The 16,733-nt window shown below is 47.6% G+C and overlaps 1 protein-coding gene and 1 long non-coding RNA gene across 11 annotated transcripts in view; both read left to right on the forward strand.

Moving 5' to 3' along the window:
* Positions 1–16,733, forward strand: part of Clec16a (C-type lectin domain containing 16A) — a 213,675-nt gene that overhangs the window by 180,904 nt on the left and 16,038 nt on the right. The window lies entirely within an intron of this gene.
* On the forward strand, positions 8,328–10,272 carry LOC125399669 (uncharacterized). The gene is made up of 2 exons (XR_007231744.3): positions 8,328–9,751; positions 10,134–10,272. It is a non-coding gene; the product is annotated as an uncharacterized LOC125399669 (long non-coding RNA).

Below are 16,733 nucleotides of genomic sequence, written 5' to 3' on the forward strand. Positions count from 1 at the left end.
CTAGCTCCTCTTAGAATCTAGGACCTAGACTATCCCAGGCATCTTGGTGTTGTTTAGTAAACATTGGGTGGATATATAGATGGGTACACTCACATAGAGGAAGATGGGGAGGAGACAGACGGATGGTGGGAGGATGAATGGAATGACCAATGGATGTATAAAGGAGATGAGTGGATGGGTGAGTGGATAGGAAGGGAAGGAGCCAGTAAGCTGTAATACTCCATTGTATGTCGCTTTGTATGTGCCAGACACTGTTCAATGAGTACTCGGGTAAGCCAAGCCCCTTGGACCATGGAGGCTCTATGGCCCACCATAAAGGCTCCAGAATTTTGCATCATGATTAATGCCCTAAGGTGCTGTTGCAAGAGCTGGAATAATATTCAGGAAAGCACCGTTACCTGGACAAGGGTTCAGGAAGGCTTCTCTGAGGAGAAGGGGCAAATCAAGGCAACATATGTCCCAGACAAGGCCCTGCACTGCATACAAGAAATCTGTTGGCCTCCAGACTGCCTGGATCCCCAGCAGATGAGAGCCTCACTGCCTATGTGATGCTCCTGCCACCACTTTGACTGATCAGAGAACTCCCTTTGCCACTATTGTTGGCCTAAGGTAATTGTCACTCTTCTTCCCCTTCAGCCAAGAGCATGTGAGTATCTCCTGGACAGTTAGGTGCTGAGTCCTGTTGGAGCAAATGTTCCTGACCCAGCCTGACTAGAAGGACGAGATACTTGTGCCGTGTACAAGAAAATGAGCAGCAAAGCAGGGTAGGGAGTGAGAAGGGCACGTCTGACTTGCTCACAGAGATGATGCAATAATAATCCCCCACTCCGGGTTACATCAGAACAGGTTAAGTGAAAATACCCTAAATGGATTGTGGTGGAGAATGTTGTACCAGCTGGGTATAGTGGCATACACCAGTCATTTCCAGAACTCAGGAAATGAGGTAGGAGAATTGCCAAGAGTTTGAAGCTAGCCTGAGCTACACAACAAATCTCTTTCTCCAAAAAGTATTGTGTCAAAAGTACCATTCCAACTAGTTGGGCTGTCGTGAAGCCACCACCAGGCAGCACTCACACTCATCTGTGTCCCATTGAGGCCATACTTTCCTTAAAGACATCCAAATATGAAAAAAGAACTTGGAACCTGCTGCACATTCCAGAACAATCTGGAAACCTTGATGCAGTCCAGACTCACCTGGCACCCTTCCTCTTCTAAATTTGCCTTTTCCCGTTTCTTTTTTACTCTGAAGAAAAATCCTCTGTTCTTACTGGTAAATGCCTCCTGTTCCTTCTCTTTCCTGTAAGTCACGGTGAGTTTGTATTTCATACCTTTCCAGAAGTCTGTTGATTGTGGTCTAACCTCAGAAGCATGGCTTCTGGGAAGGACATTAGCTCTTCTTCTGTGAGCTTTAGTGAGACCTCAGAAGCATGCACCAAGCTGTGGATGTGGGACAGAGGCTAGCAGCTCCCAGGTGCTGAGACAGGGTGCCAGCAGCTCCGTCCAGTTCACACTAGTGGCTTTTAAAAGATGACCCCAATGCCTTGGAAGCAGTTAGGGCTGGGTATGTGGTAAAGGCCAAGGCCCAGAGCCTGCAAGACACCATACCATGCTACCAGTGACAGTTTTCTAAGAAGTTCCTATGGACCAGCTGGCAATGCTTATCTGCACAGTGATGTGTGACATGTATAACTTCAGGAATGTACGGTTTATTTTTCTAAAGGGTTTGGGGATTCAGTCCATCAAGGGTAGGAGGGTGGCTCACCACATGACATTCAAGAAGCATAGAGAAATCATGCCTGGGCCAGGAAGATCACTTAGTGGGTAAAATTGCTACCAAGTTTGACGATCTAAGTTTGATCCTCAGAATCCACATGGTAGAAGAAAACTGATCCTTCAGTCATGCTGTGACATGTGCACATGTTTGTGTACATGTGTGCATTTAAACACATACAAATACATAAGTGTAAATGTACATATGTATAGAGAGAATGCCTTTACTGCGGGCTCCCCATCCTTTCCATCTGTACTCCCAGCCTATGTAGATTCAGGATACATATCCCCCTAATACTTAGTTCAGAAACATCACAGATACCCCCAGAGTACATCTTACTAATCTCTTAGGTACGTCTCATTCCTAACAAGACGAATCATCATATGAATATGAAACATCAAAGATCCATCCACTATCCAGTGTCAGCATCAGTGATAAGCTGAGAGCCCATGTCTGTCTGTCGCCCATCATGGCACAGAGTTTCTGGGTGTAGTAAAGCTGTTCACCTTGTGGTCACAGGGTGTTGTCACAAGAGAGCTGGGGAAGAGGAAAGAGACGGAACCTCCCCATCAGAGGCACATCTCACTTCCTCAGTCATTCCTCACCTCCTGTAGCCCACTCAGTTGTCAGTTCACTAATGGATTAATCCAGTGTTGGGGTGAGAGCCTTGTTTCCTATGAAGTCTGCCTCTGTCCATTGCTGCACTGCAGACCGAGCCTTCAGTATACAAGTCTGAGGGAGATACTTGATATTCATGCCCTAGTCTCCAAAGTCCTGCTGCGCTCGTTTCTGTCTATACTCAGCACTTGGCCTCCCCTGCAATGCTGTCCTCTCGCTGGGGATTGGCCATGAAAACACTATTGTCTCCCAAGATATGGAACAACTCAGATGATGAGCACAGGGCTGGCAGCTTGTGTAACCAGCAATGGGCCTCCACATCTGACAGGTGATATGCCCTGCACACAGGCCCCCAGGAGTCCCAGAAGAAGCCTCTGCTGCTCGCAGGAGGCAGGATGTGCTTCTGTCCAAAGAAGTGCTCTGGCAATTATTTATTAATTGAGAAAGGGAAGAAAAAAATAATAGGGTTTCCTGGAAAGGGATAAAAGTTCAATATGATAAACTCCCGAAAAGCAATCAAAGGCCAGAGAGGGCAGAAAAATAAAGGACAGAGAGAGTAGGGAGAGATGATGAATCAAAGTGGGGCATGTTAGCTGTCAGGGAAGGGGCCGTATTTCATAGCCATGGGTGCGGGGCAGCACTTCTGAGCTGCCAGTGAGAGCATGCCAGGGCTGCAGGGTGGGAACGCAGCTCACCCCACAGAGGTCACCAAGCTCTGAGATGAGCTGCCATGATAGGAACAGATGAACCATTCAGCTATTTCATGTGACTTCAGGCCCCATCATCTGTATTTCTGTGCTTTAATGAATGAACACATAAAATTACCTAGAAATTGCCATTACTGGCCGCTCTCTCCCAAGCACCCGTCACAAGAAAGGGTTGGAGACACTGCAGTTCGCTTTCTATCCCTGCCTTCTCGTTAATATCTCTCTCTCTCTCTCTCTCCCCCTATCTATCTATCTATCTATCTATCTATCTATCTATCTCGTGTGTGTGTTGCCCATGAGGTTTTTAAAAGTATTAAAACAGAGGCTGGGGAGATGGTTTTGTGGGTAAAGAACTTGCTGTGCAACCATAAGGACCTGAGTTCAAATCCCTAGTACCTGTGTAAAAAGCTGGCATAGCGGCATATAAAACCTTAGCATTGGGAACAGCAGGAGTGGTAGCATAGACAAGAGGATCCCTAGAACTCACTGGCCAGCCATCAGTAAGAAATTCTGTCTCAAAAAATGAGACACAGAACATAGAGGAAGATACCCAGCATCAACCTCTGTCATACATACATGTATACATATCAATAACACATAAATACATATGCTCTACACACACACACACACACACACACACAAATTAGTACATTAGAAAGAACACTGCAATCTTTGACTGTTCTCTCCCGTGGCTGCTCTAGCCCTCTGCACCCCTTGCCCATGGTCTGACTGACCCCTCTCTAGATCCTTCTCTCTGTAACTGCATTATGTATGAGCATCCACAACTCAGGGCCATAAGTCTGTCTCTGCAGTTCTGAAATCTAAATAGCTCTGAAAACCAAATGTTTTTTTCTAACTCATTGGTAGCAAAACCAGCCCTGAACTATTTCTGAGCTTTCGGGAGGAATTGCTGTGAGTGCACATGCTTATTTCCTTTGGAAAGTTAATGTTTGGTTTCAACTGTCCAAAGCCCAGAAGTGGGCAAAACATAATTTGTATTGTATGCATTGCTTTTCTTTTTAATACCTAAAGATCATTATTTCCAGACATGTCTAGCCACACAGGCTCAGAGTGAGGAACCATGGACTGCCTTCATAAGTTTACATTACCGTCTGGTGTTCTGGCCCATCTTTGTAAGTCATGGAGTCACACTTCTGCATAACTTTCTACAGCTTGCTTTCCCTAGACATTGCTATGAATTAGAAATCTGTGTTGTTGTTTACTATGGCTGTGAGTATTCCACAGCAGATGTTTGGTCTTTTTATCCAAGCATTTCAGTGACCCCAGGTTTTCACTGCCCAGGGCCACGGTGAGCACCATTAAGCACACTGATGTACTGATGTGTGTGTATTCTCTCCAAGAAGCAGAACTCCTGGGGTAGAGTGGGGTTGCAGAATCTTACTGTGTAGCCTAGAACTCTTTATGTAGATTAGATCAGGCCGGCCTTGAACTCACAGAGATCTGCCTGCCCCTGACTGAAAATGCTGAAATTAAAGGTGTATGCCACCACACCCAGCACAAGCTGAATTTGACAGTGTTTAAACAGTGCTGTGGCTCTTGTGCTATGAAGTCTTCTCCTTAACTTCATCTTTAACAGTTGCCCAGCACCCTGTTGCCTTTGTTTCCTGAGGCGGCTGTAACAGAATATTCTGAACTGGGTGGCTTCAGCAACACGTGCATACTGTCTCACAGTTCTGAAGCCCAGAAGTTCAAGGTCAATGAGTGGGTAGGCTTGGCTCTTACCTAGTGAGCAGTGAAGAGAACCTGCTTCGGGCCTCTCCCTGGCTTCTGGAGACTACTGGTGGCCCTTGGTCACCTGTCATCCGCTGTGGCACGTGTCCCTGTGTACTGGTGACACAGCTTTTCCCTGATATGACAGAATGCTAGATGGAATCATACTAAGGAGAAAAACTCTATCATGACTCCTGAATTTAGGGGTCTCTGTCCATAGTCACCTAGCTCCATTGCTTCAGGTCTGTGATAAGGCAAGAGCATTGTGGCAGAAGGACATAGTGGAAAACAGTTGCTCATCTCCTGTCAGCTACAGAGCAGGGACCAAGGACAAAGTGCTACTAGACCACACCCACAATGACCTACTTCCTTAAGCTAGGCTCTTAGTTTCCACCCAGGCCCTGCTAAAACCATCCAATCATGAATCCATCAATGGGCTCATCCATTGAAAGACCAAAGCTCTCACCATCTAGTCTCTCTGCACACTGTATTAGGGACTGTACCTGCAAGACAGACATTTCAGAGGGAGTCCATTGTAGTGACTATCACCAGGTCCAGACCTTTACCTTTGCTTTTTAACAGATACAATTAGACTGGATTCCTGCACATCCCAAGGACTTCATCTTAGCCAGCTCCATCTGCAGAATGACCCTTTTTGCAAATAAGATCCCATTCTGAGGACCCAGAGGTCAGAACTTCAGCCTGAGAATTTGGAAGGAGGCAGAGTTCAGTTTTAACCATCTAGATCAGCCAAAATGTACTGAGTCTCCTCACAGTGGTACCTGGGTGGTTTCTGCTGTTCAACAAGTCACATCACAATGATCCATGCTTCTAGGTACCCCACTAGGAGTCATTCCCTAGTGCTAAGTCAATGGGCCCACCTGGGGTTCTCATTCACCCAGCTCTTCAGACGGGCCACCAAAACAAGGCCCCTTCACATGCTTGTGCATATTTGCCAGCCCGGGTCCAGGAGAGCCTTCTGTCATGCCTCATTTTTATTTTCCTTCTCTTTTCTGCCAAGGAAGAGAGTCCACAGGTTAATAGCAAACTAGAAGCCCTTGATGCGAATGTCTGTGTAGGGCATGTTCTCTTGCAGATGAAGAGACAAATAGAAATTTCAGAAATATAGGGGCCTTTGCACACCAGACATTAAATCCATCAGTGAAATCTCAGTTCTGGGGCAGTGCCAGGACCTTGAGAAAGCATTTTCTGATTTAGTTGAGGCTGAAGAAGCCCATGTCAGAGAAGGGCAGCTAGAGAACAAGCTGCCAGCTCTCTGAGGCAGGAACTCTCCAGAGCCCCTCAGATTTTGAAGAATTTTTTAGAATAGGAGCTTTTCAGACTGTATTCTAGGAGCTAAGATTGGAAAACAGCCTGGGAAGACACAGCTTAATCAGAGATGGAGGCCTAAAGAAGCCTGTCAGGGAGCCAGAGGGCTGGCTGTACATGGGAAACAAAGGCTGGGTGGGTGCTTGAGTCCTCGGTCAGGGAGTCAGTGTTGGCCACACTTAGCACAGGGGGCTCAGTGGAGAGATAGGGCAGGATGCAAGGAAGGATAAATATAGCCCTTAGCAGGGGAAACACCACCCTCAAATGTAGTGCTGCAGTGGAAACCTTAGCCTGGCCATCTAGGACAAATCCCGTGAAGGAATAGAAGCCAAGAGAAAGGAATACTGGTAACCAGCCATCCTGCTAATCCAGGTCCAGGAGGAGCCTTCCTACCCTGCCCCTCCGCTGCCCAGGAATGGTGCTGCCTTGTTCTACAGAAAGATGTTAGATCTCTGTTCTCATAGTTGCGTCTTCAGGAGTAGTGACCCAAACCCAGCGTGGATGTTCCTGATGACTGACCTGGGTCCCTAATATCTGCCAGCTCCTTCCCAGTTGTCTGGTAACAGCAGAGGACATTTTGTGGCTCCAGGTTCTTTTCTCTCAACCAAAGCACTTGTTTTCATGTCACACCCTGACATGACTTTTACCTAGTCAGGGCTGGGGGTCTATGGGGTCCCAGATGATGGAGCACCTGTCACCATGACATCTCCAAGACCAATTGGTCTGCTGATGGCAGCTTCCCTCTGCCACTGCTCCTTGTGTAAAAGGGGAAAATGTCTATCCTGTCAATATTTGGGGCACTAATCACCTGTGTTCAGGCACCAGAGGTCAGGAAGAGGTCGAGACAGTTCCAGGAATCCAAGACTCTAAAAATGTGGGCCTGACTGGAAAGGATTTCCAGAGAGGGGAATGAAAGAAAGAACCCCAAATCTCCACCCCTTCCCAGCCCCTGGGCACTGGCCACTGCATCTTGGATTCTTGGGAAGAAATGAAGTCAGTGCACCCAGCTATGCAGGTCCCGGTTAATAATGAATGCGGAGGAAGGAGAGAGGATGTTCAATATTTAAACAGTGCAGAGCACTAGCTGCCTTGCCAGTTACTGCCCTCCGCATGCTTCCTGAATGGCTTCTGTAAATCTGAGCTCTACCCCAACTCATTGCTGGCCTCTGCCACCAGCTTATGTGAGTAGGGCACAGTAGCTTTGGGGTACTCTAGTCAACAAGATTTCTGTTGCTTTTTGTGAAAGATGGGGATAAGGTCTGTGGTGTCCAGCCTGTGTGTTTAGGGCTCCTGTTCAAGCTGTGTGGATCCCTCACACTCCTTCTCTTGGTGCTGTCTGTGTCTCATCTGTGTTGGGCTTTGGTGGCCTAACTGATGAGGAAGGTTTTACAGGGTAAAGTGGACCTGGTTTAAGAGCCATCTCCTCAAGTCCATAAACTGACTATCTGCCTTCAAAGTTGCATGTAATGCAGAATTCTGTGAATCAATTCCTCCTTTCTTCTTGACACATGTTATATCAAAGGCAAAAGCATCCTTTTGGGGGGAGGAGAAAAGAAAACATTTGGCCTGAGACATAATAAAATCATGCTTAAGGATGCAACAAACTTGAAGTCTCTTAGTTAAAGGAAATCAATACTTTTATGATGAAATATTAATCATCCTTTAAAAAATAAGTCAAAACTAGAGATGCACAAGAGCCAGAGTGATCTTAATGCCTCAGGCATTAGCTTAGTGTTTGCGAGGAAGCACAGCAAGCAGAGCCCACTGGAGCCTCTCTGAGCCCCTCCCAGCCTCATGAGCCACTTGTGGATTTCATTCAGAAGCACACATATCTCTCCCTGACATGCCAAAGTTACTTCCAAGCATTTCCAAACTGCTGATTTGGGGAAACGAGGAAGAGAGGAGTCTGCAGAGGTGTGCATACATGTGTGCTGCTGACAGCAGGGACGAGGAGAGCGGAGAATTAGAGATAGTACTTGTCCACATACCTACCACCTGTCCCTCCCTCCTTTGGACCAACATTAATTATTCCAGTAGTCCTTTTAGTAGGTGTTGAACCATGTTTGACTGTTTGAAACCAGGTCAAACTGGTTGAATTTTGAGTTTCATATGTTTAAACCTATTACAGACAACTCTGTCAGATATGCAGAAACAGTCCTGAGTGTGTTGAAAGCAGTGAAGCTGGCATTTACATATCTGTGTCGAGATAACAAGAACTCCATGTTCTCACTGGTGACTTTGATATAAATACTTAAGTCAAACTGGGCATGGTAGTGCACTCCTGTAATCCCAGCACTTGGAAAGCAAAGGCTAAAGGATCACTGTTAGTTTGGAGCTAACCTGTCTTTATAAAAAGAAAAAAATCTGTTAGCCTTAGGCAATTAAAGTTACTTTAGGACAGCTGCCAAGTCTCGGTCATATGGTGACAAAAGGAAGGCTTCACTCTTGTGTGGCTTTGCATTATCAAAAGATGTAAATCATTTCTCCTGCCACATACCTTGCATCTAAGTCACTAAGTCTTGCCTCACTGAAACCAAGTTCCAGATCAGCAGTCAAAATGCAAGCACCTGGACTCTTAACCTACACTCCTCTTTCTTCCTCTTCCGTCCCATGGGGTGGAATAACTTGATATTGATAAAAGAAAAAAAAAAAACTTGCTCTCACATGCTTTCAGGGCAAGCAAGTTCTCTATGGTCACATCACCCAGGAGCAGCCCAAGCCCTGGGAATGCTCCTCTTCCCTTGTGCCTGTTTCTGTGTACCTGAATTTCTGCTTTTCTTGGGACTTTTCCCTTTGCAGATGACAGAAACTGACCATCTGACTGGTCACGTCTCATGGGGCTGCAGAACAGAAGCTGACAAAGCCCTGTCCAGTGAGCAACTTTGGGCTTCTGAAGCATGTTCTGGGCTAGTGCCTGACTCAGCACACTCCCTGATCCCATCTAACACCCAGCATGCAGATAGCATCTTTGATTCTTTCAGTAGTAAAGTGTAAGGCAACATTGCCCTCTGTGAATCTGGCCTGACCCCAGTCAGTTAGCACAGTCAGTTAAGAGAAGAGGCTTTGGTGACAAGGAAGGCACTGCAGGAACAACTGCCCTGCTCCGTCAGCTCAGATAGAAATGAACCCCAGGCACATGGCTGTCTGCCCTGGGGGAGTAGTAAATACATGTCAATACCACACCTTTTACAGAAGGTTCACAATGAATTTCTGACCCCTTTATATACCACCACCTTGTGGAATGCTCAGGACTGGGGCATCCACATTATGAGACATACCCCACAAGCCTGCCCTGCTTCTGGTCTGGGAGGATAGAGCAGGACTGATAAGAGACTTCTTAGCAAACCAGGTACTCCTGGCTCATCACAGGCTCTGGGGACATCCTTGTCAGGGAGGCCTTTAGCAAGTCTACCTGGGTTGGGAATCCCCTGTGCCTAGAGATGCCCCATAGCTATCTAACAGCCTCCCCTCTCCCTGCTCTTTCAGCCTTGTCCACTGCTTCAGAGTACAGGCAGCCAAGAGGGCCGCTGGTGAGCTTTCTATTGCCTTGGCTGAGAGACTGTTGTGGAGCTCTGTGCTCTCTCATGTATACACGGTAATGCCATCTGAAGTGGGCAGGGGCTGGGAGAGGCAAATGCCCAGGCATCCTGGGGAGAAAGCCCATGCCCTGGTGCCCCTAATTTGAATAATCCAAAGGCAGAATAATCCACAGAGTGCCTCTCAATAACCAGTTCCCCGGGTCCACATGGCAGCCAGCCTTCCATGACAGGTGGTCCTGCCCAAGGCAGGAAGGACTACCTGCACTCCTGACATGCACACAGGTCAGGTCCCCCAACAACAAAAGGGACACCTAGTCCTTGGGTGCTCCATGGGTGGTAGCCCACACAGCCAGGTCCTCACCTGACAGCAGGGTTGAGCTGGAACCAAATGGCACAGTGAGAAAGTAGGACACTGAAAACATTTTCTCTTTTCTGCAGGTTTTCTCGCATAACCCTTAAAATCCAAGAGGATTTTTCCATGGATAAAGAGCTATAGGCTATCAGATTCTGCAAGTTCCCAGATATTTTTGTATGTTATCCCTTTAAAACCAACCAGAAATAAAAGTCTTTAAGTGTTTGGAGGTCAGAGGTCACCTTTAACAGTCAGCATGGAGTCGCCTGTGGCCAGGGCAGAAAACAGACAGCGGCTGCTGCTGGAGAGTGTCCCCTCCCCTGGTTTACTTATCTGCCACCCCTCCATCCCTGGTGCAGGACAGAAAGTTTTTTGGTAATGGACACAGGGAGCAAATCAAAAAGCGGTACTTGAGTGTGAAGACCCTAAGATGATCCCAGAGTTCACAGCTCTGAAATACTGCATCTTTAGACCCACTAAAGAGAGGCAGGAAGTGTCGGCAAGGGGTATGACTGCCTGGGACCCAAGCCACAGGGTGCCCACATGTCAGTAGACCTGCATTTCTCTGTGTGCTTCTAAGGTGCTCTAGCCAAGTACTTAGGTCTCTAGTTGGTCCCTTGTTTGTCTATTTTTGTTTATGTGTGGAAGGAAGAGTGAGTACCACATGTGTGTGTGTTCACAGAAGCCAAAACTGCTAGATCCCCTAGAGCTGAAGATATAGGTAGCTATGGCCTCTAGTCCTAAGTGCTGGGAACCAAACTCAATCCTCTGGAGGAACATTACTCACTCTTAACAACTGAACTGGCTGTCTGTCTAACCCGTTTTGTTTTTGTTTTATTCGTTGTGTGACAGGAGATAGTATGTGTGTAGATGTGTATGAGAGTGCATGCTAAGGAGCCAGCCAGCAGGGAGAACACTGGGTGATCTGCTGAATCCCTCTCCACTCACCGTATGTCCTTGAAACAGGCTGCCTCACTGAGACTGGAACAAGGCTGTCGCCAGCAAGTGATCGTTCTGTCTCTGACCTCCTCAGCAATGGGGATACAGGTACAAATGCAGCCACACCCAGCTCTTTATGTGGATGTGGGGATTTGAACTCAGGTCCTCATGCTGTGATGTTATACAGCAAACATTTTTACACATGAGCTATCTCTCTAACCCCTGTGAACTTTTAAATGTGTTTAGGTGTTTTTCCTGAATGTATGTCTGGTGTCTAGGAAGGCCAAAGGGTGGTGTCAGATTCCCTTGAATTTGAGTTACATGTTTTGTGAGCCACCATGTGAGTGCTGAAAATTAAACCTAGGTCTTTTGGAAAAGCAGGCAGCCAGTGTCCTTCAATCATTCAGCCATCTTGTGGGCTTTTTTAACAGTGTTGGTGGCATCTTTCTAAGCTGCTTTTCTGGTCCCTAGTCTCTCAACGTCCACCTTCATCTTACCCAAGAGTGAGTGAGAAAGTTCCATGTCACCCAGACCTTGTAAGCAGCGTCAGTTCAGAGTCACAGCAGACCGGAGTCCTAAAGTGTCATATCTCTACCCATTTCACCCAAGGGACCTGGCAGACAGCAGCCGAGGTGAAAGGGTAGGGTCAAGGAAAGAGCCAGCAAGGACCATGCCACACTGGCTGTCCTAACATTTTTGCAGGAGGTCATAGGACTGATTGATTTCTTTTCTTTTCTTTTCTTTTTTTAACTGTTTCCCAGCATCTCGGTGTGTGGTGAGAAAATCTGAATTCTGCCTGGCCAGGAGCCTGAGCCATGGCCTCTGAGTAAATCTGCTAATGAAAGGCAAGCTCAGGAGCCTGTGGTCCTCAGCTCCCTATTCACAATGGAGGCCCTGGCAGGTCTTTGCTTCCTCACCTGGAGCCTCATGGATAAGATGGCTGGCTGTGGGGAAGGCAGGTCTTAGAATTTCTCCCTCTCAGAGGACCCAGCCGAGCACCTCTGTCCCAGGCTGAGCTCTTCGCCGTGCTCCACACTCACATAATGCTTATCCCAGGAGCTGTTACAGGGCATCTCCACAGGTGACATCTCAGACTTATGATGGGGCTGATGACAGAGCTTGTGCCCAGACAAGTGGCAAGCTGGCTTTGCCCCCACTTAGGTAGGCCACTCCTTGTTTTTCAAAAAGACCGTGAGGAATGGGGTGGTTCTAGCCTGGCATTCACAAAACCCTGCCTTCTGTCCCCACACCACTTAAGCCTGTCATGGTGGAGCATACATATAATCTCAGAACTCTGGGTAGAAGCAGAAGAATCAGAAGTTCAAGGCCACCCTGGACTGCATAGCAAGTTACAGGCCACCCCAAGGGAGACCCTGTTTCCAAAAAAAAAAAAAAAAAAAAAAAAAAAGGAGGGAGGGAAAGGAAAAAAAAAAACTGAGTCTTGATTTCCATGCTTAAAACTTCAGGCAGTGGGTAGTTTACATAAAAATCCAGATACCCATCTTCTTTTTAAGAATTGAAAATGTACACACCCTAAATCAGACTGTGTTCTTAGATTGTGGGTCCCTGATATCTCCCAGGGCCCAGGTTGTCAAATCATGTTTTCCTGACAGAACAGAAGGGCTTCTTAGCCTCCAGATCTCTATAGGGTCAGGGAAGGCTCTTGGCCCCTCCCGCCCCCTTCACTTGTGTTGTCAGCCAGCCTTGTAGGGTGTGTGATCTCTACACGTGGACTGCAGAAAAATCTGGAAAGAAGCAGGGAAGCCCCTCTCCGGCGAGGCTCTGCACCAGCTGAGCACTTCCTTTTTCAGCTTTTGTAGAGACCAGCGTTCCACTGCTTAGAAAAGGAAGCTACCTTCTGAAGGCAAGCAGCTGAGTGTTCTCTGCTGCTGCTTTCAGGGCCGTGCCCAGGAAGAGTTCTAGGGATGTAGGCTGCTCGGTGATGGTGGGTCCCAGGAGTTCCACCATACTGTGGTTTTCCCCCAAGCTGGAACTCCTGGGAAGCTCAAGGCAAACGCTGACATCAGCGTGCTGGGACAGAAGTCTACCTGCTGTCACTTTCACTTGGCCTAGTACCCGCTGCTTTGTCGTAGGGCTTGTCTCTCCAGTGATAGGCCGGACCCATCTGGAAGCAGTGAGGCTCCGGTGGTCAGCAGGGTGTAGCCCATGTTGCACAGAGTAAGGGACCCTTGGAGTGACTCCTGAGCTGAGCAGGCCCCACACTTGCCTTTCTGAGAGGCCTGTGGAATCCCCTACACAGAGAGTCAAGCCAGTTCCACAACTCCAAAAGGGCAAGTGCCTGGGAGCCTGGACAGTGACATTTCAGTCAAGTACATAGGTCTGGGCGGATCCCAGATACCAGTGGCCCTGCTTTCTTGTAATATTAGAAAAACTCCAGCGCACCCACCCCAGCCCCCCAGTGTCCCTATCTGCACACTGTGCAGTCTCTCGCGGCCCTCAGTTTCAGGTCTTAGCCCAATTTTAAAACCTGAGTTCTGGTGTGAGCTCAGAAAGAAAGTCCCTTCACTGGATTCTACCAAAGCCTCCACTCCACCATGGGAAGAAGAGAATATTTCCTGAAGATCTGAGTCCACAGGCAGGATCACCTGCCCCCTCCTCTTTTCCTTAATCTCACCATGTCCAGACCCCTATACTCCACCATTACCACTAGCCCCATAGGCTCTTGGCAGTGTGACCAGGATTAACCAGGCATTCCCCACAATGTTGTCAGATAAGATTTGCTTCAGCTACATAGGAAGTGCTAGAAGAGAGGTTTATATTGCCCCCAGGTAAAAGCATCATGGGTAAGTGGGGTCTCCATGAAGCATCAGGGACCCAAGCTCCTCCATGCTCAGTGTTCTTTCCTCCCTCGTATACAGTTCCCCCCCCCCATACAGAGTCCAGGATGATTGCTGGATTTCTGGCTATCACATCCGTGTTCCAGGAAGCAGAATAGAGGATGTACCCTCTTTCCTGTTGAAGAGGCTTCTTGGAAATCCCACATGCCACTTTGATGTCTGTCTCATGGCCACAACTCAGTCACATGGCCATGCCTAGTGGCCAGGTTCTGTAACTGCAGGTGAAAGGAGAAAATTAATAATAGGAAGTAACTAGCAATGTCAGAAACATATTCAGCACCTCCTGAGCCCAGAAAATGTCAGGTGCTAGCAGCTAAAGTGATGAAAGTCATTACAGAATATTGGGCATCTTAGCAGTCAAGTCTCTCACGCACTGCCTGAATAGGACAGGTCCTGGGTGCAGAGAGAGGACTTCTGCCCGACCTGGCAGCCAGCACATACGCTCTGAAGGGCCAGGAAGGAACTTGTGCAGACAGAAAGGAGGCAACAGAGAACTGGAGTTCATAAGAATGGCCCGGCAAATGCAGAGGACTGCAGGCTATCCTGAACTGCTGGACAGAGGACTATAGGCTGGCCTGGGCTGCTGAAAGAGAGGCTCTGTTTCTACCCGATTGGTCTGTGATTCAGAGTGTCTCTGTGGGTTAAAACTCCCTGTGGACTTGTCTAGGAATCTACGAATGGGGACAGAAATGAAATTGAACTGCCACAGCACAGTCAGGGAAGATCAGAAAGGAGTGGGCAGATCTGTCACCACACTCTGGTTCTAGCTGTGTCAGGACAAGACCCAGCAATGCTTGATCCTTATTGTACACTAGTACAATAAGCAAACACAGATGAGATATAAGGTAGAGAATGCCCTGTCAACCACCATCACTAGTCAGGTTCTGAAATCTCATGGACCTGGTTATTAAAAGTGAGAGCTCAAAGCAGAAAGTGGAGGAAGGGACTCATTTGTCTCAAAGCCAAAGTGGGCAGATCTTGGGCTCAAACCTGGGATTCTGATTCCACGCACAGTATTCCCTCTGTTACTGAGCCTAAAATAGAAGGCTGACCTTTTGGTGGTAATTTTGTTCTTGACAAATGCCAGAGAGCTGTTCATTAGTTTACATTCCCAGAATCATGGCAGAATGGAGCAGAGGAAGACAGGAAGGCTCCAGGCACCCCATGCAGCTCAGGGATTCTGCAAAGCGAGGGGATGTCTTACTATTGGCATGGGTTCATCTTCCTGGTCCTGCTCTGCGAAAGCTTGTCCGGGTCCCAAGAACTCACAGGGAGGGAGCCCTGGGAGACCAGAGTGGCTCATAGTGGGTGGTACTTCTAGGCCTGAGTGTGCTCAGCTCCCAGGTAACTTACTTTTCCTCTACTTGCTTCTTTCCTGATTTGAAATAATATTCATAGGGCTGAGGATGTATATGCTCAGAACCTAGCATGCTCAGAACCTCAGTGCCACATAAACTGGACATGGTGTCACAGGCCTATAATCTCAGTGCTCAGGGAAGTAGAGACTGAGGATCATAAGTTCAAGGTATTTCAAGAGAGATCAAGGCCAGTCTGAGATACATGAGACCCTGTCTCAAAATAATAGTACTTAATGGTAAGGAGTCTAGAAAATTCAGACAAGCACCCAAAAGACAATGAAACCCCACCCTAAACCCATCCACTCCTCTCACAGCCTCAGCCCTACAGCTGTTTTCTCTGCTCTGGACAGGGGTAAGGAAAACCTAGGGTTTTCTCAGTGGGAGTTTGTGGACATACTTTTGCTAACCGTCTCTTGCTTGCCACGTCTTGAGCAGTTCCCTAGGCACTTAATCTTGCTTTCTGCCAGCATTTTTGCCAACAGTGGAGGCTTTCATTATTTGCCTTTGTCAGAATCCATTGGCTTTACTCCAACACTAAACACATCCATGTCTTAATCATTCCCCATATTACACCCTTTCAGCAGCATGTGGTTCTCCCTCATATACGCACCCCCACCGCTGCCACCACCAGTGACTCCAGGTTCTAGGCCAAATTGGTTCCAAAGGCTTACAAGGTCCCCACAGCCTTTGGTACACATCTGAGAGCTATTCTTGAGACAGACATAGGGTGAGCCAAGCTTGTCATCAGTAGAGAAGACCCCAGGGAGCTTGTGTGCCTGTTAACCATCCATGATCTCTGGCATGTCTATGTGTTTGCAGCCCTTGTGTGTTGACACAGGCCCAGAAGGCCTCTGGCATCTCTGCTGTAGCTAGCTCATCCAGAACTGCTTTGCTGGGATGAAGCAAGAATTCTGAGGTCCAGGCCTCAGCCGTAGCATTCATCTGCAGTTCTCTCCAAGTCCATACAATGCCCCAATATGGTAAGTTGGCATGGAAGAGAGTCCCTTGGAACTGCAGCATGCGGGAGAATAGAGAGGAAGGAGGGGAGACTTGAGCAGTAGTAGGAGAGGGAAATGTAAGCCTAGCACTTCTACTTAGTAGATCCAGCGAACTCTGACAGATGGGGTTGGGACCAGAAGCCTAATGACATGAGGTCAGTACCCAAGTCCTATGTGACAGAAGGAAAGAGCCATCATCTCCTCTACAAGCATGCTGTAGCACACACATGCTCACACATAAACACATGCACACACCATAAATAAATAAATAGAAAAATATTTTTAAATGGTAAGACCACAGACTGGGGATGTCCTTTTTCTGTCCAACTCTAATTACTTGTAAATTTTATTACCAGTCTAAAATTTGATGCTGGCCCCAGATGAAAGAACTTTCTTTTGTCTTCTTGTCAAAAGACTCAGGGTTCCCTGCATGCTGGGCAAGTGCTCCACCACTGAGCTCTGCCCTGCCCAGGAGAGGACATTAATATCCTGCTTATCCCCTCGTGAACCTCACTTCAGTAAGTCACAGTGAC

This window comes from Myodes glareolus, chromosome 9 (assembly GCF_982192425.1).
Source record: "Myodes glareolus chromosome 9, mMyoGla1.1, whole genome shotgun sequence".
In the NCBI taxonomy this organism is placed as follows: Eukaryota; Metazoa; Chordata; class Mammalia; order Rodentia; family Cricetidae; genus Myodes; species Myodes glareolus.